At 33.1% G+C, this 26,475-nt stretch overlaps 1 long non-coding RNA gene across 1 annotated transcript; it reads left to right on the forward strand.

Annotated features, from left to right (window-relative positions):
- Window positions 1–26,447, forward strand: LOC103106885 (uncharacterized). Its single transcript, XR_468551.3, has 3 exons — window positions 1–835; window positions 19,860–20,197; window positions 25,987–26,447. It is a non-coding gene; the product is annotated as an uncharacterized LOC103106885 (long non-coding RNA).
- Window positions 26,448–26,475: the final 28 nt, after the last annotated feature.

Raw genomic sequence — 26,475 nt, forward strand, 5'->3', positions numbered from 1 at the left:
AGGGATAGTAAATGAGAAAACAGTGGTAGCCATTCCAAGTGACTCAAAAGAGAGCAATTAGGAAGTTGTCATAGTTGACCCCACACTGGCATTCTTATAGAATAGGGTAATGGCTAGTGGGACATTCCTCCTATGTCTGAGTCAAAGCATGAAATTCCTAAAAGACTCCTATGGGCTACTTTTAACTGATTTTAGAGAGGCACAGTTTTCAGCATTGTCTTATATAAGAGGAGACTTTACCAAGATTGGGGAGAGGGGATTTCTGGGATATCTTTACCAATGGACAGGAGGTTCGGTTCTGAGCCTCGGACTGGAAGCAGCTCTTTTCCTGATCTCGGGATTTGAATCTCACCATTCTCCCTAAGGATTCTCCATATTGAACTCAACACCCATATTGACTGAGAACTGTTCCTGATCTCTGCCATATCAAGATCTGAGCGGACTGACTGGACATTTCATCTTTGCCCAAGAGGGATTTTCCCTGGAGCGCAGGCTGTGTCAGTCCTGAAAGCAGAAACATCTTCCTCCGTGTCAGCTTATCTTAAAGACTTATGTTACTACTTTAACGTTAGTTCAAGATCGCCAGCATAAGAGAATATTAAGAATAGATAAGGTTTTCAAACTGGTCTCTGCTGTTCACCAGTCAGGAACTCGCTTCCACACTGGACATTTAGCGTAGGGACTTCTATTTAACCACTTACCTGACCCCATCATAAGTTTCCGATCCCAAATAAAAGGAGTTTGTTTATTCAAAAACAGTCAGATCTTTTAAGAGAAGAAAGGAGATCGGAAGGCGGAGCTTTGGTCCAGGTGGGAGGTCTCTATTTAGAGTCAGGTAAGGCAAAGCCCGATTTGAATGCTATTGATCTCCCTCAAGCAAAAGTGTTTTTTGTTTGTTTGTTTTTGTTTTTGTTTTTGTTTTTGTTTTTTTTTTTTTTTTTACCAGAAGCGACTCCAAGGAAGATTAGGTTTCAAAACATTTCCTAATCATGTGTCATTCTTCATTCCTATTCCGGGAAAGTCCTCTGTTTTATTTGTGTCATTACCATATTTGAGAGGGAACAGAGGGCAGCCAGCAACTCTCTGTTCTGACAAGGAGGGATAACCTTTGGGGAGTTTAGTTCACGAGCACAATCAAACTAACCAAAAACCATCCTGCCAGAGGTTCTCCTCATTTCCATTTTAACACTTTGGAAGGAAGACTGCAGGTCAAGGTTTTATTCCTTCCAAGTGGTCATATCCATCCGCTTAATCTCAGCCCTTGCTCTCTACTATGGCTCGGTTTACCCAGCCAAGTCAATGTATTCACCGGGAATTTAGTTACAGACCTCATCTTTAGTTTATGGATTTGATAAAGACCAAAATAATTCAACAGGGGCCCCTCCTGGCAATTTATGATGTTCTAAATAAGTGCCTATTGCTTTGAGACCGGCATTATGGTGCCGTGCTCAAGACAGTCCTGTGGCAACTGCCACTAGCCATAGCGCCAGTGTTGGCTGGTTTATGGTTATTGGAGTTCAAAGGAGGTCCAGAAAACTGATTCTCAGTTTAAAATTTATCAGTTCTAAAAGAATCAGATATTCATTAAGAGATTAAATAATGCCAGTTGTCTTATCAGCAGAGTGCTATTTTGAATTGGCATAAATTTAATTGATTCACACATTGCTCAAAGGGACTTGGAAGTAAAGTCAAATGATTATTAAACTGTACATGTATTTTAATGTTAGACCTATACCAAAAAAAAAAAAGAGAGATTTAAAAAGAGGAAAAGATTATTATGTACAAAATATTTACAGCAGTTCTTTTTGCAGTGGCAAAGACCTGGAAACATTCAGGGTGTCCATCAATTAGGGCATGTCTGAATAACCTCTGGCAAATGGAAATAATGTAATATTAGTATTTCATAAGATATTATGAAATGAATCACACCACTGAAACTTGCATAGACATGTATAAATCCATGCAGAGAAAATTGAACAGAACCAAGAGAATAGTTAATTTTTAAAAAGTAAATTTGTAAACAAAAACAAATTTCATTGGCTTAAGATGGCTGATAATTTAAATATCTAACCATGATTCAGAGGCTTGATAATGAAAAATGCTAGTCACCTACTGATCAAGAGGCAATACACTAAGGGTGCAACTTGAAGCATAATTTAGGATTTGGTCATTAATCAATAGTTTTGACTGAATGTGCATTTTCATCATAGGAAAAATATTACTTTTCTAATGGATATAGAGAGATGGTATAGCAAAAAAAGGTATGTTTGTGAAGTGAAGAAATAATTAAAAAGAAGTAAAAATAAAATAGAAAACAGACCTTATATAATAATCATTCATCAGCCTTATTTGAGTAGTCACTGAGGCTTGGAAGAATCTGTAATTTCTTGGCAAAATGCTTCAAGAACCCAGCATCCATTCTGCAAAGAATGATAAATTAAGTAAGATAGGACTTAAAAACAGAATTTTTCTGATCAATCATTTCTAATCACCTCAGCTTCCTTCAGTAACAAACATACCTCCTTTTGTCATGTCACCTCCAACAATGAAATAGGAAAATGAATTATCCATCAATATTAGTTTAGTGCACTTATTCTGTGTTTCTTACAGAAGTCTGACATTCAGCAATACCTTTTTGAAAAATAGTACTATGTCACACGTATACAAATTGGTGAATAAAATGGTTACAATTAAAATTTATCCCATTTAGAGATTTTGGAGGGATTCCTTTGAGATTTTTTCTAAAAAATTAAATATTGTAGACATCATCAGAAGAAAGAATTTAATTATATAGTAGATGACTGTTGTTTTGTTGACTGGCAGAAAAAAGAAAAAAAAACAATATTGTAGTAACTTGAATTCTAACTATTAAACTCTGAATACATTGATCAAACAGAATCTCTTAAATCAGTGATAAAGAATTAGCTTTGGTAAGCAACTTAACATCTTAGTGTTCCAAACAAATCTCTCTAAGAATACAAGTTGTTGAAAAAAAAGTTGTTTGATCTGTTTTGCAGATATTCCCAATAAGAGGTCCCTAAAACAATAAAATGAGAAGTCCTTTGAGAAATCTATGTATTATTGTGCACATGCAGGTGTGTATATATTACCATTATTGACATTTTGATTGTTCTTTACATATTTCTTTCTGTAAATACAAAGATATAAAATATATTCATGAGGAGGGGTCAAGACAGAAATGGAGAGAGACAGAGAAAATGAGAGGGAGAATTTCTATACTCATAGATATGTGCATATAAATTTTTATATTTCCATACATATATGTATATGTATAGAGAGAATGCACACATGTATGTATAATATTTGTGTGTATGCATGCAATACATGTTTAAATAAATGCTTATGAATTTTTTGTAATTCAATAAATGGAAACACAAACAAATTAAATATATGTATATACAAATGCATGCCTGTATGTATGTTAATATATGTTATGTATACATATATATTCATTTATATAAACATATCAATGAACACTTATTTGAGAATCAGAGATAGGTAGACAAAAAAAGACATGTTTCATGTAAGGACATTTTTCTACCAATTAAATATTCTACAAAAAAAAATATTTATAAATATCAGGAGTTATATACTCGTACACAAACACATTTTTCCTTCCCTAGAAAAACACTTGTTGCAGAAATGACAGACATCATTTCTTTCCCATTAGGTATGAGTTTGGATAATTTGATTTTCTTTCAAAATCTGATTTTTTATCATTGAGTACTCATATTAATTTCTTATCCCACTGACTTCCCTTAAAAGAAGTAGCTCTTAAGGACACTTAAAAAACTCAAACAAGAACAAAAAACAATATCAAAAAAGTAGTATCAAAGGCATTTGAAATTTTAATATTTAAAGGAATGATTTACTAGTTCATTGGGTATGGCCAGCACAAGGCTGATTTGTCAGATTTAATATATTCAATTATTTGGCATGGCAGAGTGAGTTGTGGCTATATAAATCTTGTAGATTATTAATATGCTATAAAAAGAACATGTATTTTTTTGGAATAAAAAAGAATTTTAAATTTATAAAATGATAGAGAGCAAAGAGACAATTTAAATAAAATTTATACTGTATATATGCCAAATGTTAATATAAATAGATGTATATGTTTATAACTATAAATTATTCTGTACATATGTATATGTGTATTATATGTATGTATATATTGTTTCTGGGTATTTTGGTTTTCTTCTTGTTAGATGTAGATGTTTATTTCTCTCTCCAAAATGAATTTTAATTCAATTTTGTGTCTCCTAATTTTTAATTGAATTTATATTTATTAATGATATTGGTTCAAATTTCTTTTCTGACTAACCTGTGGCAGGTTTGGAAGTAAAAAGCCAATTTTAAATTCTAATTAGGTAAATTAAATAGTGTCTTCCTTCACATTTCAAAGTTAACTTTTTGTTCTTGGAATTAAGTGTGTGTATACTTTGAGTATCTGAAAAAATTAATTTATATGAATATATATGTATATCTATTTATATACAGAAAGAGAATAACTAATTAAGGTCATGTTTAGGTGACATTTCTTTAATTGTTAATTTGATTTCTCTTTCAATCAATCAGTCAAGTAGATCTTATTGAGCACCTACTATATGCCAGGACTTGTGTTAGATTCTGGATGGAGAAAAACAATAAATGAAAGAGTTTCTTCTCTCAAGGAAGTAACGTACATTTAAAATAATTATGTAATAAATATCAATAGAAAATAAAAGTATATCAATGGATTTATTTCTTTTATTTAGGCTATATATTTCCTATTTTGTCCCTTTGGAAAAATGTATATTTTAAATAGTCACCTATTTCTTATATATATATATATATATATATATATATATATATATATATATATATAATACATATTACACATATATAGGTATTATAAATGAGGAAATGCCAGACACTGAGGAAAGTTTCATGATGAGATAATAGAAGATGAATAGCTTTGAAATCTGTATTGTAGAAATAGGTTTGAGAAGGGAAGGGAAGTATCCTGTAATATCTCACTTAACTATCTTTGCCACATTTCTAAAATTATTTCTGAAACATTACATATATGTATATACAAAGTGAAGTATGAAAATATTTTTAAAATACATACAAAAATGTACAGATGCAATGGATATAATAGTCATTGTGAAGTCAGAACTGGATTCAAATATCACTTCAGATACTTTTTTAATTATATGATTCTGGGCCAGTTATTTAACTTTTATGTGACTTAATTTCCTTGACCCAAAAAATGAGATTTGAACTTGACAATGTCCAAAATAGCTTACAATTCTAATTCTATAATCCTATGATTCTATGCTTACATATTAGATTCTATACATCTGTGTTGATATATAAGTATTAGTGTCTAATTCATAAACTTTTTAGGAGAGTTCATGTAATCTTAATGAAAAAATTTAAGGTATGACACATGTCTTCCTTAATCAGTTTTCCTTAAAAGACAAGTAAGATGTAAAAAGATAGACTGAAGATAGAAAAAGAAAGGTAATGCTCATTTTACCCAATATTTGACCAACAGTTTTAAGTTAATAATAGCCAACACAAAACACATGGTGAAAGAATATACTGTTTCATCTAGATATTTCCAGTGTATAGAATAAAATATATAAAACAAAGACAAAGAATGGAAGATCAGAATCTCTTTTTTTGAATCAAAGGAATTTTGTTGTGTCTTTACTCCTTTCTCATTTTTACACATAAGCTTTGCTTGGTGAATATAACAAAGTATATACTTCAGGATCTTAGAAAGGCAGAGCAAGAGCTTAATAGTTGAGATTATATTCTCAAGACCTTGATTTCAACATATCTTATTTTGGTCCCATTTTGTAATGTCAGAATTGCTACACCATTGCATTGGAATGATTATTTGGAGAGGGGGAGGAAAATTCTCAATCAAAAGTTATCCTAGTTTATGACAAAAATCACATAGTTTACAAGGCTTTTTCTTTTTTTACCAAAGACTTTTCAACATTTTTCTTCAGAATTGAATGCATTTAGGAAATAATGACTCACCTACCTGCTCTTTAGTAAATTTATTTGAATAAATACTACAATGAGCAGATCAAACCATCTGTGATCTTCCTGCATAGTAATAAAAAAGGCATTTGTAAGACTATGACATATTTCTGAAAGTGCATCAAGTACCTACTTTATTTTATGATGACATTTTTTGCAGCCTTCTCTGAATAAAATAGTATAAGATGTTTATTACTTCAGCATCTGCTTTCATATTCTCTTAGACACATCTACCAAACCTCATATTTCTTTGGAAAAATATTTGATCAGTTTGATCTCACAACTACATTGATCAGACTTATTTCTCTCTCAATCCCAAACCTTTTAAAGTGAGTTATTGCTATAATATAGCAAGAAATGAGGGTTACATAAATACAGGAATGTAAGAAAAAAGACTTAATTCTATAAATATGCAATGTTCAAAGATAGCCACTAAAGAAAAAACACACACATTTCATTTATGCAATTTACCATCTTCTATGAGATATTAAAGATACACCTACTTAATTAAAATTATAAATACAATATAATATAGGCAAAGAAGGACCTTAAACATAGTGATATTATATTTCCTCAAAAGGATAGAATACTTTCTTCTATGGAAACTGAAAAAGCATAGGCAAGTATCACTGAGGAAAACTATCTAGATGCAAATCTGCACCTTCTTGTCAAGTTATACTTTTAGAGGGTTTCCAAGAGCACTGAGAAATTAAACAAGTCACTCAGTTTAATACAGCCTGTATATGTTAGAGGAATGATTTGAACCCAAGGCTTTTTAAAATCGCTATCCAATAAACTACACTGCCTCTTTATTTAAAATGGTGATAAAACTCTGAACATGTAGGTAAACATATAATAAAATGAAAAAAAAATTGATATCAGTTTAGCAGGTCTTCTGCTTTATGTGTTCTGATAAACCCCCTTTCTGTAATCAGGAAAAAAGATGGCTCAGAGCACAAAATAATTATTTTACACATATATCATCAAAACCAATCAATTTTCCAATGCTCTAATATATGGGTTCTTTGAGGAAAACTGGCACCTCTGATGTGAAGATATGCTGAACCCTTTTGAGGGCTGCTCATTCACCTTTGGTTTCCACCTATCATCCAGCCCTTGTGGCTCCAAGAAGCTATAGCAAGCACAACAGTCATGCCCTGGTAAAATAGCCTAAGCAGATGGGCAATCAAAAAGAAGAAACAACCAGGTATAAATGATGTTGCTGGACTTTGTTCTGGGTGACAACCATTCAACTACCATTAATTAATAGAACACATACCTCTATTAATAAATTATATCTAGCTCAGAGATTTGCCTCAGTCTGCCCTTTCTTAAATTCTGGCCACTACATTATCCTTTAGTTTCCATGTATTTCATGATTCACAGGCATATCACTTCATTGGAACATTGGATGATAATTAGGGTAGAAAGAGACAGAGACAGAGATAAAAAAAGACAGAGAGACAGAAACAGACATATAAAGAAAGAGAAGGACATAAACAGAAGTAAAAAGACAGAGAAAGAGAGAGACAGAATGAGAGAGAATGACAGAATGAGCAATAGTTACACCATTATTTTAAGAAGAGATTTGGGGTCAATAAAAGGAATAGTCAATGTTTGAAATTTGACCTATCTAATAATCTATCAAACCTTAAAAAGGGGACCCACCTGAGCCCATTATTTTATTCAAAAATGTTCAAAAAATTAACTTTCATTAAATAAAATGATAAATACATCAACTGAAGTGATAAGTAAGAGAAATATTTATAATGGATTACTTTTTGTAGATTTGTTGGTCCACAGGAGATGCATTCATGGCATCCTTCTGTAAACCTAATGGATTTATATGGGAAAAAAATTTTAAATGGTTAATTTTAATGAATACCACCACCAATAACCCTCAAGTTAGTTATACACAGTACATTTTTAATCAATTAAAATAGAGAAAAGGAACAACACGATGAAGGAAAGAGTAGACACATAAATATTTCCAGAATGACTTTATATTTTTCAGATACAATACAGTTAATTTTTAAAAGTAAGAAAGAAAAGTTCATAATATGAATGGATACTGACCCATATAATAAAAGGCTGTTATTAGTGACAAGTTAAAATTGAATACAACCTATAATTATTTCAGCAGGATGATGGTGTGTTCCTTTTGTGTCTATCCACTAATAATATGTCATAACTAAAGCTGCTATTTGAAGTAAATTACCCACCTTTTCCTATTCCAACTTAAAAAAATATCATTGCAAATTTTTTTTTCAGTTTTCCTAGCATTGGGTTATTGTTAGTAAAGTTTTTCATTGAAATTGGAAATTTGACCCCAGAAATCAGCTCTATTCAGTTGTTCCCCCATCCTTTGTTGCAGTGTGTTTGTTCCCAAACTCAACTGTCAACTATTATTACAGAAAGATGGGACCCAGGTTTGCTAAGATGTAAGTAAGCATAGACTCATAATTTGCTTGCCACAATTGAAGGAAAGAAGGAAGAAAGGAACAAACTAACAAATGAATAAATAAATGTATGAGGGAGGGAAGAAGTGAAGGAGGAAGAGAAGGAGGAAGGAAAGGAGGAAGTGAGGGGAAAAGGGAGGAAGGGAGGGAAGGAGAAAACAAGCATTAATTAATCACCAATTATGTATAGCTGTATGTGCATCTGTGTATCCCCATAGATAGAATGCTGGACGTATGGTCATCTTACTGAGTTCCAATCGGTCTTTAGACAATTACTAACAGTGTGACACTTAGGAAGTCACTCAAATTTGTTTGGCTCAGTTTTCTTATCTGTAAAATGATAAAATGAGGAAAAGGGGACTTGCAGGTAAACATAGCTTCAGCTTAGAAGCAGAAATCTACATCTCCTCAATGCCTACCAATATAGACTACCTCAAAAAGACAAAAAAAAATAATTCATTTGAATGAAGGGACTCCACAGTAGGGTTGAAGAAGCATTGAAGGTACGTGGGATTTGGGTATTTCAACAGTATAAGGGGATGAAATAGCTTCCAACAAAATGGGAGCTGATCTATCTTTCCTCACCCCACCTAGGGAGCCAGTGTACTTGATTCAGAGCCAGCAAGTGCTAGAATCAGTGAGCGAGCCTGGCATCTCTAGGCACTTGGCAGCTAAGACCACCAAAGGCCTATCCCTGAGAGCAGCTAGACTTGAGACCCCAGCAGGTGGAAGAGTGCAGACCTCAGGCATGGAGGTAGCCCAGAGAAAGGCAGCAAACAGTAGAAGCTCAAGACACATGAAAGGTGGCCTCAGGCAAAAAACTCACTCCTTAGCTCCATACACACAGAGAGCCTACACTCCTCATTCAGACTTCTGACTGGAAAGAGAAGGAAAAACCAGCATAGTGATGGCAAAAAAATCAGCTTCCAAACAAGAAGAAAAAGAAAAAGGTTTGACCCTGGGTAATTTTCATGGAGGAAAAATCCAGGCTACAGAGGAAATAGCAGAAGAGGACCTTCAAATAAATGAATTCAAACCTTCCCCAAAGACTGAAAATTGGCCACACTCTATTGAAGAATTTAAATCAGAGCTTATCAAAAAGATGGAAGAATATTGGCAGGAAAAGTGGGAAATAGTTCCAAAAGAAAATAGCAGTTTAAAAAACAGGAACTCCCAATTGAAGAAAGCAGCCCAGAAATCAAATGAAATGATAAATAAATTAAAGAACAAAATTAAATAGCTGGAAGTCATGTAAAGCAGGATAGACCAAACCAAAAAGGAAAATCAAAAGATTATAGTGGGAAATCAAAAGATTATTGTGGAAAAACAGTCTTTAAAGACCAGGATTGGGCAATTAGAAACCAATGATCTCACAAAACAGGAAGAGTTAATAAGGCAAAATCAAAAGATTGACAAAATAGAAGGAAACATGAAATATCTCACTGAGAAGATGACTGACCATGAAAAGAGGCCAAGAAGAGACAATTTGAGAATCACTGGTCTATCTGAAAACCCAGAAATAAACAGAAACCTTGAAATCATACTACAAGACATTATCCAAGAAAACTGCCCTGATATTATTGAACAAGAGGGCAAAATAGACTCTGAAAGACTTCATAGAATCCCCTCGATACTAAATCCTGAAAAGACAACCCCAAGGAATGTAATTGCCAAATTTTATAACTTCCAAGCTAATGAAAAAAGTTTGCAAGAAGCCAAAAAGAGACAATTCAGATATCAAGGACCACCAATCAGGATCACAGAAGATCCAGCAGCCTAAGGCTTGGAATATGATATTCAGAAAGGCAAGAGAATTGGGTCTTCAACCAAGGATCACCTACACATCAAAACTGACTGTATACATGCAGGGGGAAGTTTGGAAATTCAACAAAATAGAAGATTTCCAAATATTTGTAAAGAAAAGACCAGAACTAAGTAAAAAGTTTGATATCCAAACATAAAGATCAAGAAAAACATGAAAAGGTAAGAAAGAGAGAGGAAAGGGGGAAAAATGTTTTTCTTTATTTAAATTTTCTTCTTTAAGGGCTTCAATAAGATCAAATTGCTTTTATTAATATATGGGAAATATTATTTGTAACTTTCAAAAATTACATTCACTATTATAGTAATTAGAAGAATCATTCATTGGTAAAGATTGGGGTACTAAGGGGTCTAAGATGATATGTAAAAAAAAAAAGAAAGAAAAAAGGAAGGGGGAATAGAAGATGACACCAAGAAAATTTGAAGGAATAAGATAAATAGGATAATAAAAAGGACACAAAAAGGTTCATGGGAAGATGAGGGGAAGAATGCTATCATAAGAAGGAAAGGAAGAGAGAGCTAATAGGAAATACTTAAACCTTATTCTCAGTGAATTCAATTCCAAGAGGGAAGAGCATCTAGATCTATCCCTACAGAGAAAATGAGAAGAGAAAAACTGGGGGGAGAGATACAGAGAGTAAAAAAAGGAGGGAAGGGGAGAGGGAATTAATAGACCCTAAAAAAATAAGAAGGGAACAAAAAGGGAGGGGATGGAAAAGGGAAGTATAATAAGGGTGGGGATTAGGGAGACTGATTAAAAGCGAACAACTGGTTTAAAAAGATATAGCATAGGAAGAAAGGGCAGAATTAGGAGAGGTTATCAAAATGTTTAGGAATACAGAAGTGATTATCCTAACTCTGAATGGGAATGGAATAAACTCATCAATAAAATGAAAGCAAATATCATATATGATTAGAAATCAAAATCCTACCATATGTTCTTTACAAGAAATACACATGAGGCAGGTAGACACTCACAGAATAAGGATCAAAGGCTGGAGGAAAATATATTGGCCTCAACAAAGAAAAAGAAGGCAGGATATATAATCATATCTGACAAAATCAAAGTAAAAATAGAACTGGTTAAAAGAGATAGGGGAGGTAATTACATTCCGATAAAAGGCAGTATAGACAATGAAGAAATATCAGTAATAAAGATGTATGCACCAAATGGTATAGCATCCAAATTTCTAAAGGAAAAACTAGTGGAGTTAAAGGAGGAAATAGATAGTAAAACTATACTAGTGGGAGACCTGAACCTTCCTCTATCAGATCTAGATAAATCAAAACCAAAAATAAATAAATAAATAAGAAAGAGGTAAGTGATGTGAATGAAATTTTAGAAAAATTAGTTAATAGATATGTGGAGAAAAATAAATAAGGACAAAAAGGAATACATCTTCTTTTCAGCAGCACATGTTACATTCACAAAGATTGACCATGTACTAGGACATAAAAGCATGGCAAACAAGTGCAAGAAAACAGAAATAATAAATGCAACCTTTTCAGATCACAATGCAATAAAAATAATAGTTAGTAAAGGTACATGCAGAGGCAAATCAAAAATTAATTGGAAACTAAATAATATGATTCTCCAAGATCAGTTAGTTAAATAACAAATCATAGAAACAATAATTTCATTGAAGAAAATGACAATGATGAGACATCCTTTCAAAATTTATGGGACTCAGCCAAAGTAGTACTCAGGGGGAAATTTATATCCTTGAGTTCATATATTAACAAAGTAGAGAGGGCAGAGGTCAAAGAATTGGATATGCAAATCAAACACTTGAAAGGGATCAAATTAAAAATCCCCAGATGAAAACTAAGGATCCTAAAAATTCAAGGAGAAATTAATAAAATTGAAAGTGAAAGAGCTGTTGAATTAATATAATAGACAAAGTTCTGGTCAATCTAATTTAAAAAAAAAGAAAGAAGAAAACTAAATTAATAGTATTCAAGATGAAAATGGAGACCTCACCTCTAATGAAGAGGAAATTAAGGCAATCATTAAAAACTATTTTGTCCAGTTATATGGCAATAAATATGGTAATCTAGGTGACATGGATCAATATTTATAAAAACATAAATTTCCTAGATTAACAGAAGAAGAAATAGAATATTTAAATAGCCCCATATCAGAAAAATAAATTGAACATGCCATCAAAGAACTCCCTATGAAAAAATCCCCAGAACTAGATGGATTCACAAGTAAATTCTATCAAATATTCAAAAAACATCTAATCCCAATACTATACAAACTATTTGACATAATTTGCAAAGAAGGAGTCCTACCAAATTCCATTTATGACACAATATGGTACTGATTCCAAAGCTAGGCAGGTCAAAAACAGAGAAATAAAACTATAGACTAATCTCCTTAATGAACATAGGTGTAAATTTTAAATAGATTATTAGCAAAAAAGACTCCAGCAAGTGATCATAAGAGTGATGTAGTGATTAAAATAGTTGAGGTCATAAACTGTGGCAGTTAAAATAGTGGAAGACTTAAATTGTAGTAGATAGTAAGAGTGGCTGAGTAAGTTGTGACTGCAGAAAATATGTTTTCACTACAGTGTCTTGTTTCAAATCAAATATAAGGTGGTCGCCAGGGAAATATTCCCAATTATGAAATATACCCAGGTCAACTGGGTTTTATAAAGATTTAAATTAATTATTACAATTAGGAATTAAAGAAAGAGAGAGCAAATAAGAAAGGAATAAGTATGAAGGGCCTTAAGCCAACATGCCCTAGACCTGAGTCTTAAGAGAGAGATCAGTCAGTCCTTAATCACTCACCACAAGATCTGTCCAAGCAAGGATTCAGAGGGACAGAGTCTCCTCAGAGAGAGTTCCAGCCAGAGTCAGCCTCCTTCAGACTGTCTTCAGAGCCTCCTTAGAGACTCTTTTCAGAGCCTCCTTAGAGAGTCTTTTCTTCTTAGGAGACTGTCATCTCCTTATATAGGGAATTTTCTCCTATGTCACCTCCCCTAAGTTCTCCCATCTACCAATCACAGTAGATGTTTTTCAAAGGACAGACCATTCTTAATTCACACTTAAGAAGCTGTAAATTTTTGAGTAATTCACACCAGGAAAGCTCTGAGTAAGTTTCTCACCTCTTTGTTCCTTGTAAATTCACAAGTTGCTTGACCTTTATAGGTACTTAGCACCCTTTTGTATTAGTCCAAAAATAGGCATGGCTTAAAGAACTTTTTGTCTTACTATAAGTATGGGTTTGAGTACTTTTCATTGTTTAGCAAAGAGTTTACAACTTTATCTTCCCCTAGGGCAGACTTAAGTAGGGGTGGAGTAGAGGTCTCACATTCCTGATCTAAGTAGAGTTCTCACATTCCTGATCTAAGTACCTTCACTGCCCAAATGGGGAATGGTCCCAATAGGGAATGGTCTTAACCCAACCTTATTAAGTAGGGTCTGGGAAATTTTTAAGGTTCACAATCCTAACCTTATGAAGTAGGGTCTGAGAATTTTTATAAGGTTTACAATCCCCCCCTGATGATCATTGGGAGACTAGTCTCCCCATTGATAATTTAACATAATCATCTTGTAATCCTAAATGCACTTCTAACTATAGATATACACAATATTCAATTTTCTAAGAGAAATTAGAGTAGTGAGGGAGTAAATAGAAAAGAAAGAAAGCAAAACCAATGTTTTGCTAGGCACATTGACAGAAAGCCAAATTAGGGGCAGTCCCTTTTGGCATAAATGTTTACAATTACAATAAATGTTCAATCAAAGTTCAGTTCAATCAACCATATCCAAAGTTCATTCTTGATCTTCTTGATGTAGTGTAGGTTTTTCTGCATCTTTCTGCAACAATTCATTCTCTGGATTTAGGAGTTATCAAGCTTCTTCCTTGAAGATCCTTTCTCGAACAAAATCAAAAAAGACTGCCTACCCTTTGATCCAGCCATAGCACTACTGAGTTTGTACTCCAAAGAGATAATAAGGAAAAAGACATGAACAAGAATATTCATATTCATGCTCTTTGTGGTGGCAAAAAATAGGAAAATGAGGGGATGTCCTCCAATTGGGGAATGGCTGAACAAATTGTGGTATCTGTTAGTGATGGAATACTATTGTGCTAAAAGGAATAATAAAATAGAGGAATTCCATGGAGACTGGAACGACCTCCAGGAATTGATGCAGACTGAGAGGAGCAGAACCAGGAGAACATTGTACACAGAGACCAATACACTGTGGTACCATCAAACATAATGGACTTCTCTACTAACAGCAATGCAATGATCCAGGACAATTCTGAAGGACTTATGAGAAAGCACACTATCCACATTCAGAGGAAAATCTGTGGGAGTAGAAACAAAAGAAAAACAACTGCTTGATCACATGTGTTAATGGGGATGTGATTGGGGTGATAAAACCTAAATGATCACCTTAATGCAATAATATGGAAATAGGTCTTCACCAAAGACACATGTAAAACTCAGTGGAATTGTGTGTTGGATATGGGATGGGTTTAGGGGAGGGGAGGGAAAGAATATAATTTTTGTAATCCTGGGAAAATGCTATAATTAATCAATTACATAAAATTAAAAAAAATTTATTGAAGAAAAGGAAGTAACAATCTATTCCAGTATCTTTTCCAGGAAAACAAAAACAAAAGAAACAAATAAGCAACAACAACAAAAGGAAAGGAGTCACAAAGAGTTAGACATGACTGAAAATAACCAAATAACAAAATTATATGAGTCACCTTTCTAAGTATTTTAAAAAGACTATTTCTTGAACCTAGACAATAACTTCAGAGATTGTACAGTAGAGGAAATTGAGCAAAATAGAGGTTAAGTGAATTCCAATGTTACACATGTCTGATGCTGGATTTTAACTCAGTTTTGGCTTGTTCATTTGTTTTCTTTTTTGGTGGGGTTGTTTTTTTTTTCCTAACAATAAGGACTGTACTCCATTCTTTTCTACATCTCATTCCCTTTGAAAACCAATGATTCCAAATAGCATGAAAAGGCCATTCTTTCCTTCTTCAGTTTAACCTTTCTCCCTAGAATCACGGATGACATGACACACCTATGTGGAACCAATCCCTTAACGCTAAAGGCTACTTTAAAAAAATGTGGACACTAAGCAAAGGTGAGAGTAACTTAGAATTTCAGGGAAAACATCTTTCAGGAACCATGGTGTTTTTTTTTAGCTCAAATCCTTCTATATTCTATTTCCCTCCAACTTTTTGGTTTTATTCATATATCCTACTTCATAGACCCACACTTACTCATCTACTAAATCACCTCTTCTAATATCTTCACTTTCCCACATTTTCATAGTCCATGTCTGGTTCTGTGAACAAACTCCCTTGACTTTTTGCCTATTTAAATATTTTTCTTTCAAAGAATAGATCAGGAGCTATTTCTTTAAACAAATATTCCTTTATTTAGTATATTTCATTTCCTTAGACCATTGGGTTACAACAACAACAAAAAAGCTTTAGAATATCAAAATTCTATCTCTAATGTTTACCAGATGCAAAACCTTGAACAAATTATTTTATATCCCTGAGCAATTGTCACATATATAAAATGAAAGATTTGTATGGAATAGATAGTCCCAGAGGTCTCTCCCAGCTCTATATCCTAGATCAGGGGTCCCCAAACTTTTTACACAGAGGGCCAGTTCACTGCCCTTCAGACCATTGGAGGGCAAGATTATAAAAAAAACTATGAACAAATCCCTATGCACACTGCACATATCTTATTTTAAAGTTAAAAAAGGAACAAATACAATATTTAAAATAAAGAACAAGTAAATTTAAATCAACAAACTGATCAGTATTTTAATGGGAACTATGGGCCTGCTTTTGACTAATGAGATGGTCAATATCTGGTTCCATATTTGTCACTGCTAGCCATAACAAGTGATGCAAGTGTGCATCAGTTAATCTAGATCTGATTGGAGATTTCAGATGTTTCATTCTGGAAAAAGTCTGTTCACAGACATAAGTGCTGCCAAAGATGGTTGCCAGTTTGAGTGCATGGTTCTTTAGATTAGGATATGTCTCAGAGGGGAGAGATGTGTAGAAATTAGGCAAGCTGCTTGACTTAAATACATCTTTTAGAGTGTAACAATTCTGAAGTTCAGCCAGTTCCATTTGGTAAATTGTATCCACATTTTCAATGTCAATAGAAAAATGGGTTATGGAAAAGCTGTATGTCCTGTTCATGTAGATAAAGCTCTTTAAATATGAATTGGAACTCCTTTTGCAACTTTTCCAGTGAACCCATGTTTCTTTTGGGACTGCAATTAAGGGTTTTTCCACTAACAGATTTTGAGTTAAGGTGAGATGGCAGAAATTTTCCTTCTTCACTTGTTTAATAAAGAGGCCTAATTTTACTTCAAATGCTTTCACATGTGATTACATATCACAGATGAGCTTCCCTTTTCCTTGAAGTTGCACATTAAAACTGTTGAGTAGCTCTGTTATATCTGTCAGAAGGGTGAGGTGCTATTTCCATTCTGCATCATTGAGCTCTGGTACTTCTTTGTTTTTTGAAAGCATAAAAGCTGTAAACTGTGAAACTAAGTCCAAAATGTCTTAAAACTCTACCTCGACTCAGCCAACAGACTTCTCTGTGGTACAGAATATCTTCATAGGCAACATTTAGCTCAGACAGAAATTCCTGAAATTGTCTGTGGTTTAGTGCATGAGCTCTAATGAAGTTAACAGAAGATACCACAATTTTCATAACAGAGTCCCACTTCAGTGACTTACTACATAGCAGCACTTGTTGATGGATTAGGCAGTGTATGGCTATTGGATGAGAATGGTTACGTTTGTCCATCTCTTGGTTAATGTGAGTAATTACTCCTTTCTTAGACCACACCATGCTAGGAGTACCACCAGTTGTCACACTGGCTAGTTTAGCCCAATCCAGCTCCAAATCCTTCACAGTTTGGGAAACCTCTTCATAGATATCCTCTCCTGTAGTTGTTCCTTTGATGCTTTTCAGTGCAGCAAGCTCTTCTGTGACTTCAAAATTGTCATTCGTCCCATGAATTAAAAATTAGAAGTTGTGCAGAATCACCAACATCATTGCTCTTCGTCGAGTGCCAAGGATAAATAGAAAAGTTTTCTTGAGGAGTTTTGCTGATGCAAATTGTCTTCCATTTCTTCAATCCTTGGTATAATTGTAGATCCTGAAAGACTAACTGTACTAAATAAGTCTACCTCTTCTGGACACATCTCTTTGGCAACAGAAAGAAGGCACTCTTTAACAAATTCTCCCTCCATGAATGGTCTGCAAGTGCACACCATTATCTTGGCAACTTGAAAACTTGCTCGCAGTGATGAAATATTTGGCTGCTTCTTCTCCACAGAAGTATTTTGCTGAGTTGTCAATGTATTTTTCAGTTTTAATATTTTATCTTTTCTCACATCTCCAACCAAAAGATCATATTTATCTTTATGTTGAGTTTGATAGGGTTGACGCAAATTGTATTCTTTGAACACAGACACTATATTCTGGCATATTAAACACACAGCTCTTTCCTTGTACTGCATAAAACAGTAATCATAAGTTCATTGTTTTTTTAATATCTTACACTCTGCATCAATTTTTCTCTTACTTAACGTCATTATATATACATATATATACATATATATATATATATATACATATTTTACTAATAGCAATTTGAAATCCCTAGGAAACGATGACATCAAATATATATATATATGTATATATATATACATATATATGTATATAATAGTTCTACAAAAACAACATACCAACAATAATTTTGCCCACACAGAGGCATACAGACAATGCAGTCTGATCTGTGTCCATAAATGCAGCTTTCCCAGTCCACATCTTTTCAGCCTCACCAGTGGTGGAACTCCACTTTTACATCAGGCTCACACTGGTACAGTGTGGGAACTGGCACGATTACAGAGATGGTTCCTCTACAACCTTTCCAGTTCACACTACCCTGTGCGAACCACACTGCGATCTGTGAACTCACACAGGAATCTGATCACATGGGTAAGACCCCTATAGGGGCCATTATGTTGTGCATCTGGGGGAGTATGGGGTCCATTGTACTACCATGTTTCCCTGAAAATAAAACACTGTCTTATATTAATTTGACCCCCCCCAAAAAAACAGAGGGTGTCTCATAAAACACTCAATGGCAGTGGTGGGCTTCTCACAATAGAGTCCCACTGCTGATGTCACAGGCCTGATCACCACTATCCAATGCCTGTATACAGTTCAAGAGGTGGTGCTATGCCTGTGACACTGTATACCACTGTCAGGGATAGTGGAGGTTGCAGCACCAGTTGTGATGGGCCTGTGCAATACACAGTGCGGAATCCCCTCCCCCAGATCGCCGCTCACCATTCTAACATCTTCCATTGTGCAGCCACATAATCCTTTGCACCGTGCCTTGGGCTCCTTCAGTTACTCTCAGAACAAGGCGCCACAGAAAGGATTATGTCACCGGAAGTAGTACTATACATGAGCGATGCTGTGCTTTGCAGTGCCACCACATACAGTGCTCCTCTCACTGACCATCAGTGTAAGAGGTGCCCCTTCTGGAAGTGTGGTGGGGGCTGGATAAATGGCCTCAGGGGCCATGGGCCATAGTTTGGGGATTATTATGTGAGGTATAAAATAAAATGAACACCCACCCAAATTATAATTACAAATCTGGAGTCAGAGAGTAAATAGTAGAAGATACTATCTTTTCTTCTTACTCATGAGTACGGGGACATGTCCGAATGGCAATGCCTAATGCATGGGTAAAATACTCATTTTTTAGACTACTGATACAAGACCCTCCACTCACTCTGTCTTATACCCCATGGTCTGGGAGCTGAATTTACAATCTAGGTGTGAAATTAGAAATTAGAAATAATACCCAATTAGATAATTAGATACTCAATTAGAAAGCAACAAGTTACACAAGCTTAATCAGATATTTCACCAGAGGTGGAAGAGGTTATGAAAGGATAGTAATGTCCTCAGAAGGGACTCCTCTGCCTTCTAAAGGTCAGAGGAGAGGAGGAGGAAGGATAGTCTAATGGTTTGCTTTCTTGAGATAAAAGGCCTCTCAACTTATGGGTCTGTGGCAATAACAAAATGTCATTGAGGTCTTATTTTGAAATCTTAAACAGGTTTCCATTCCCTGATGGGATCTAGGATGAAGTCACTCCAGAGAAAAACAAATTAATTATTTTCTCTCTACACACTAAGCATAGTGCTTAACATATAATAAATAGGTAGTAAATGTTTCATCCATTCATTGACTCATTCGTCTCTCCTTTTGCCCTCATTTAAAGGGAGAACTGTTTTTATCAATATAGGTAAAGTTATTTAGAGCAGAACATATGTTATTTTCCATCCTTGTGCCTTACACAATTCCTTATGCCTACTTTTTATAGTATTTAATTGCAATTTAAGATCATAAATTTGGAGCTTGAACTACATCTAAGAAGTAGTTAGTTTAACTGTTTGTTTGTTTTTCCTGAAACAGGTAAAGAAAACTAGACCTAGAGAAGTTAAAAGATTCATCCATGAATAGACAACTAAGAAGCAGAAGAGCCATGAATTGTGCTGAATTGGATTGGATTGATCTGAACTTTCTCATTGAAATGAAGACATCAAATACATGAAAAAAATAACAAGTAATAGGTGAGGTGATAACAATTCCCCTGAGCTCTGCTTATAGTTGAGACTACTTTGTCATTCTCTTACAGCTATAATCGCACGGATAAATGGTCTTTGTTCCCACCAGGCGATCAGCAGAGCCATTAGGAAATGGTAAACCTGATACGACAGCAGCTGCCTCCATGGCAGCACAGCTAACAACAGGTAATTAAGGGAAAAGCAATCTATTTTAAAAGTTTAATTAAAAGCTACCAGAGACTAAAAAACTAGGATGCTATAATGGCTGCATGGGTAAGTGAATATACACCATGCTCTTTATAATAAAATGTTGCAACAAACACTTTTCTCCATCATAAGAATTCTGCCCTAAAACTTGTCTGGTACCAGTGTATATTTAGTGAGATGAATTGAGATGTCCTAACAATTGTAAATGAGGAATACATCATTTTACTCATAATAAGTGTGTTTTGCAAATATTAATATCATCCTCATTACTAATGAACATTATCTTCATTATCTGAATGGCATGATCACTTCCTTTCTGGTTCTAATGAATATTTACTTTCATCTATCTTTTTTCTTTGCTATGCTTTTTGCAAAGAGTTTTTACTGATAGAATAGCTCTACTAACCCTAGTTGCTAGTAACCTATAAGGAGACAGTTTCAACTTTAGCCTAGAGACTTGTATAGAGATTTAATCAAGTTTCATTAAATGTATTCCTAGGATAAGACATTAGGGTCATGTGCTTGTTGTGTCTCTCCATTTTCTCATAGTCTATAAACATTTGTATAGATTTAGGTCCCCATAAAAAAACAAACACTATATAGTTACACTCAAATTCTTAGGTTACTTAGGGTTAGACTTGTTATGGGGTAATACTAATACTCACAACTTTATTACTCACAATTATAATTCTCCAATCCACAACAATATATGATTCATTTAATAGAAAATTAGTCACCCGTTTTGACACAATTTGACATTAAACATATCCATTTAAACATGTAAATATATAAACATATCAATGAAGTGAACAATTAAAAAATAAAGTGAAAACAACAAAAATAATCATAACATAAAAATATTCATAAGTGAAATGCAAGAATAACACATATATCCCAGCTTACATTTAAATTTGTGTCACACTTGAAAAAAATACATTTAATACCTGTATAGAATAGTGAGCACACACAGAAACCTGAGAGGTTGATACATGAAAAGAAAAATCTATTTGCTACTGATAACTCAAAATTCTACACTTTAAACCTGAATATCATGAGTTTATTTAAAAAAAAAAAAGAAGCTACTTTACCAATAGCTACCTCCTTCTGATATTCAACAGTCCATCACTAGGCAAATTTCTCTCTCTTCTATTACCAATCAGATGAAGCATTGGCAAATTCTTTTAACTATCCAAAATAGAGCTTGAGTTAAGTGTATTGTATTGAATAGTGTTTTCCCTCACTCAGAAAGCTTCAGAGCTCATGAGGATGACTCTGGACCATGCTAGGATTGAGATAAATCCATTCAACTGTCAGTAAGATTAACAGAAATTTGGTTTTAAAGCCAGCATTTCCCTTCTCTTTTTTCTCCTTTCACATAAGAGAAGGCAGCAAAGAGTATAGGCAAATAGTAAGTTCACCTCTCACACTGAAGTGCAAAAAAATGAAAATTCATCCGTATTTCTTTGAGTCTTTCTCCAGCCAAACAAATTCTATTTTACTCTCCAAAGTGCTATCTCTTGTTTAATCATAAATCTTCCCTTATCCATAAGTCTGATAGTTAAAACATTTCATATTCCCCTTATTTGGTTATGGTTATCACCCCTTAAGTATAAATCATGTTTCATTTGACTTTATCTTCCAAACTTTTTAGTTTCCCCAGCAGTTTTGGAAAATAGTGAATTCTTGTTGTACTAGCGGGGAAATCAAGAAGGAACTAAAGTTTGGGCAGTTTAACCAAGGAGAGAAGAATCCAACAGTTCCCAACTGCCCCACCTTTAACTTACCTGGAGTTTTCCATTCCTATGATGGCAACAGAGTTCCACCTCATCTTTTCCTGAGATAGCTTTGCAAAATCCAGTCTTTTCATTAATTTTATCATTTCTCTCTTCCACATTGTCCCAAAAGTTTCACATTTATCAAACCTTAAATTACCATGGTCATTAACTGCTATGCATTGTGCATGTAGTCTATATCACTAATTCAACATTTTATTTCTTAGCCATCACTTTGTAATACAGTCTGAGATCTGGTATTGCTAAGCCACATTCCTTCAAATTTTCCCAATTAATTAGCTTGATATTCATGACTTTTTGTTCTTCTGGATCAATTTTATTATTTTTTATAGTTCATTAATTTTTTTTAAATTTCATTGGCATGGCACTGAATAAGTAGAAAAAATTAAGATTAATTTTTTATTTTATATAACTTTATATAAAATCTAAATTTTAAAATTAATTCTCATTTTTTATTATATTGACATGGCATATTAATGACCAATTAATATTTACCCAATTGTATAAATCTGACTATATTAGTGTAAATAATGTTCTAAAATTGCATTAAAATAGTTCCTGGTTTTGTCTTGGTAATTTGATTCTTAACTATTTTATATTGGGTGTAGTTTTAAATGGAATTTTTTTCTCTTTCATGTTTCTAGACTTTGTTAGTGATATGTATAAATATTGATGGTTTACATGAATTTATTTTTATACTGCAACTTTTTTGAAGTTGCTAATTATTTCAAGTAGGCTTTTTTAAGTTGAAACTAAGATTTTTAAGAATTCCATCTGATATGTGATATTTTGATTCCTCGTTGCCTATTACAATTATTTCAATTTGCCTTTCTTGTCTTATTGCTATAGCAAACATTTTTAAAACAATATTGGATAATAGTAGTAATAATGGACATTCATGCTTTACCATGCATCTTATTAGAGAGGCTTCTCTCTTTAGGGTATCAACACCAAATTTATGTAGTAAAAGGAAAGTGAACCTGAAATAACTTGAGAAAAAGCATGGGGGCTTTAAATGCTTGTCTAATGATGAAATATATAGATGGTAGAGCCTGGAAGCAGCTTGTAGGCTGCAGCCTCAGCTTCAGAACCTTCAACCAACTCACTGCATGGGCAGAGAAAGAAGACTGGGAGGCTTACCTGAGTCCTCAGTTAATTAGACACTACAATAAACTATGGCTTTAGAGAGGAAAAGTGAATACACACTGTAGGGATTGGAAAGAGAGACCCCCTTTTTTGGAATTCTACAATGATGGACAACAGTTGAATGACAGTTGAGATCAGCAAAGGATTGTGGGAGAGAGCCATTGGCTGGGGAAGATTCTGGTGAGCCCCAGGGCTTCATCAGGAGGGTGAGCTCAAAAGTGCACTTTCTGAGTGGCTGACGGATTCCCCAAAGCCACTAGAACACCTATACTTCCTGCCTTTGACTGCTGAAGTTATATTCTCTCAAAAAAAAAAATCCACTATTTATTCTACCTGCCATCAAGATCTGTTCCTGAGGAGGGGCTGAAAAGGACTCAATCAATACCTTGAGCACAACCCACTTGCTTTTTCCTTGTCTCTCTTATCTGTCCCTGAACTGATTTAGGATTTAGTGCTAAAATACATTAGCTTAGAGATAAACAAAGCAGACAGCTGGAACCAAAACATCAAAGACCCCCCAGAGAACTAAAATATAATAACCACAAAATAAAATCCTATAATAATGTAAACACACACAGAAAAGAACATAACACTTATTTAAAATTGATAATTAATAAGGTCACTAAAAATAAAAGATGAGTAATCAAAAGAGATAGATTTCCAACCACAGATAGCTTTTTTTTGGAAATAAAGATCAGAGTTCAAACTCAGTAGACAGTGACAGAAGAGGATCCACTTCTAAAACTTTAAAGGAAAATGTGAAATGGACATGTGTCCAAAAAGAGTTCTTGAAAGATCTTAAAAAAATACATTAAAAATAAAATGAGAGAGGTTGAGGGAAAAAATTTTAATTCAAGATATACAAAATTATGAAAAGAAAAATCAACCAAATGGAAAAACAATCCAAACATTCACTTAAGAAAATAATTAATTAAAAATTAAAATTGGGCAAGAGGGAGCTGATAACTTAAGACAAGAAATAATAAAACTAAAAATTTTTAATTAAATAAGATAGGAAATATCTTATTACAAAAGCAACTGACCTGAAAAACAGATTGAGAAGAGACAAAATAAGTATTCTTATAGTCACCTTGAAATGATCATCCAAAAATAATTTAAACAATCTTTTAAAAAATTTTAAGAAAATTTGCCTTAAGTTTTGGAATTAGAAGATAAAGTAAAATGTGAAATAATTAATTACCAACTGAAAGAAATTCCAAAAGAAAAAATCATAGTTATATAATAGCTAAGTTTTATAATTATATGAGGTTAGAAAAGAACATGATTTTTTTCTCAATGCCATATGGCATTGTTATTTTTAAAATACCATATATTAAGACACAAAAAATAAAATTAAACACAGAAAAAGCAGAAATATAAAATGTATCCTTTTCCAGTTCATAATACAATAAAACTTATATTTAATAAGGGATCACATGAATACAGAATAAAAATTAATTGGAGATTAAAAACCTAATCTTAAGGAATACATGGGTTAAACAAGAAGACATAAAAACAATAATTTTCTTGAAGAAAATAATAATAATGAGACAAAATACTAGAACTTTGTGATATGGAAAACACAGTAATTAGAGGAAAATATATCTCTAAATACTCATATCAGTAAAATAGAATAACAGACCACTTAATTGGATATACAAATTTTAAACATTAGAAAAAAGAAAATAATTAAAAATACCTAAATGAATACAGAATTGGAAATCCTAAAAGGTAAAGGTGAAGTTAACAAAATTGAATATAAGAAAATAATTGGAATAAGTGTAGTTTTGTGAAAAAATAAAAAATTGGTTAATTAGATTTTTAAGAGACAAGAAAACCAAATAATGAGCATCTAAAATTAAAATAGTGAAATGACCACTAATGAGGATAAAATCAAAACAATTATTGGGATTTTTTCCTCCAATTGAATGCCTATGTGTTTAATAAGCTAAGCAAAATGAATGAATGCTTACAAAAATATAAATTTCCTAGACTAACACAGGTGGAAATAGAATATCTAAATGAAGCTATTTTAGAAAAAGAAATTGAACAGGTTAAAAGAACTTCCTAAAAATGCCCTGCAAGAAGAAATAGTAGGAAATAATCCACTAAAATCAATAATAGATAGAATTAAACACTTGGAAGTTTATCTTTCAAAAGAAATCCAGAAAAGATATTAATATGATCATAAAACATATTTTATTCAAATGAAGCCAGATTTAAATCATTATTATTTAGGAAAGTATTAATCATTCATGGTTATGCAAAGTCAGCTTAATTCAAACAACAGACCTAGCTAAGCCAAAAGAATTATTCAATGTCATTCCAATTAAATTATCAAAAATTAATTTATGGAAGAAGAAAAAATAATTAATTTGGAAAAACAAAAAGTCAATAATATCAAAGGAAATTTTAAAAAATTAGGAATTAAATCTAGCAGCAATAGATTTCAAAATTTATTATGAAGCAGGAATTATTAAAATGTTTGTTAGTGGCCATAAAATAGAAGTATATCTTTTTTGGAACAAAATTGGCATACAACAAACTGTCTGGAAGGATTATAATAACCTTGTTTCACAAAGGTAAAGTTCCCAGTTTTTGGAGTAAGAATTCATTATTTGTTAAAATTTATTAGAAAAATTACATAGTAATTTGGCAGAATCTGAATATTGACTATTATCTTACACCTTTTCGCAAGCAAAATAAAAATGTATATACTACCTAGGTATAAAGGGAGATATCATAAACAAATTAAAACTCTTATTTATTTTTATTTTATTTTATTTTATTTTTCCCCTCTTAGGGAAAATGTTGTTTTTTTTTTTTCAGATTTATGCATGGAGGAAGAATTTATGAACAATTAAGAGAAAGAAGATTTTGTGAAATGTAAAACAGATAATTTTGAATATATTAAATTTAAAAGGTTTTGTACAAATAAAGCTAATGTATCCAAGATTAAAAAGAAAATGACAACCTGGGAATCTTTTTTTATACACAGTTTCTCGGATAGAGATCTCAAATCTAATATATAAAAGAACTTTGTCAAACAAGAATATGATCCATTCTCAAATTGATATATTGTGCAAAGGTTTGAATAGAAAGATTTTGGATAAAGAAGTCAAACCTACCTTTAAATAATGAAAAAAAATGCTCCGATTCATTATTGATTAGAAAAATGAAAATTAAAACAACTCCGAGATGTCTCATACCTGTCAGATTGACTAAAATCATCAAAAGGCAAAATGATAAATGTCCAAATGGATTTGGAAAAATAGTGACACATATACATTGTTGATGGAACTTTATACTGATCCAATG

The sequence above is a fragment of the Monodelphis domestica genome, chromosome 6 (assembly GCF_027887165.1).
Source record: "Monodelphis domestica isolate mMonDom1 chromosome 6, mMonDom1.pri, whole genome shotgun sequence".
Taxonomy (NCBI): domain Eukaryota; kingdom Metazoa; phylum Chordata; class Mammalia; order Didelphimorphia; family Didelphidae; genus Monodelphis; species Monodelphis domestica.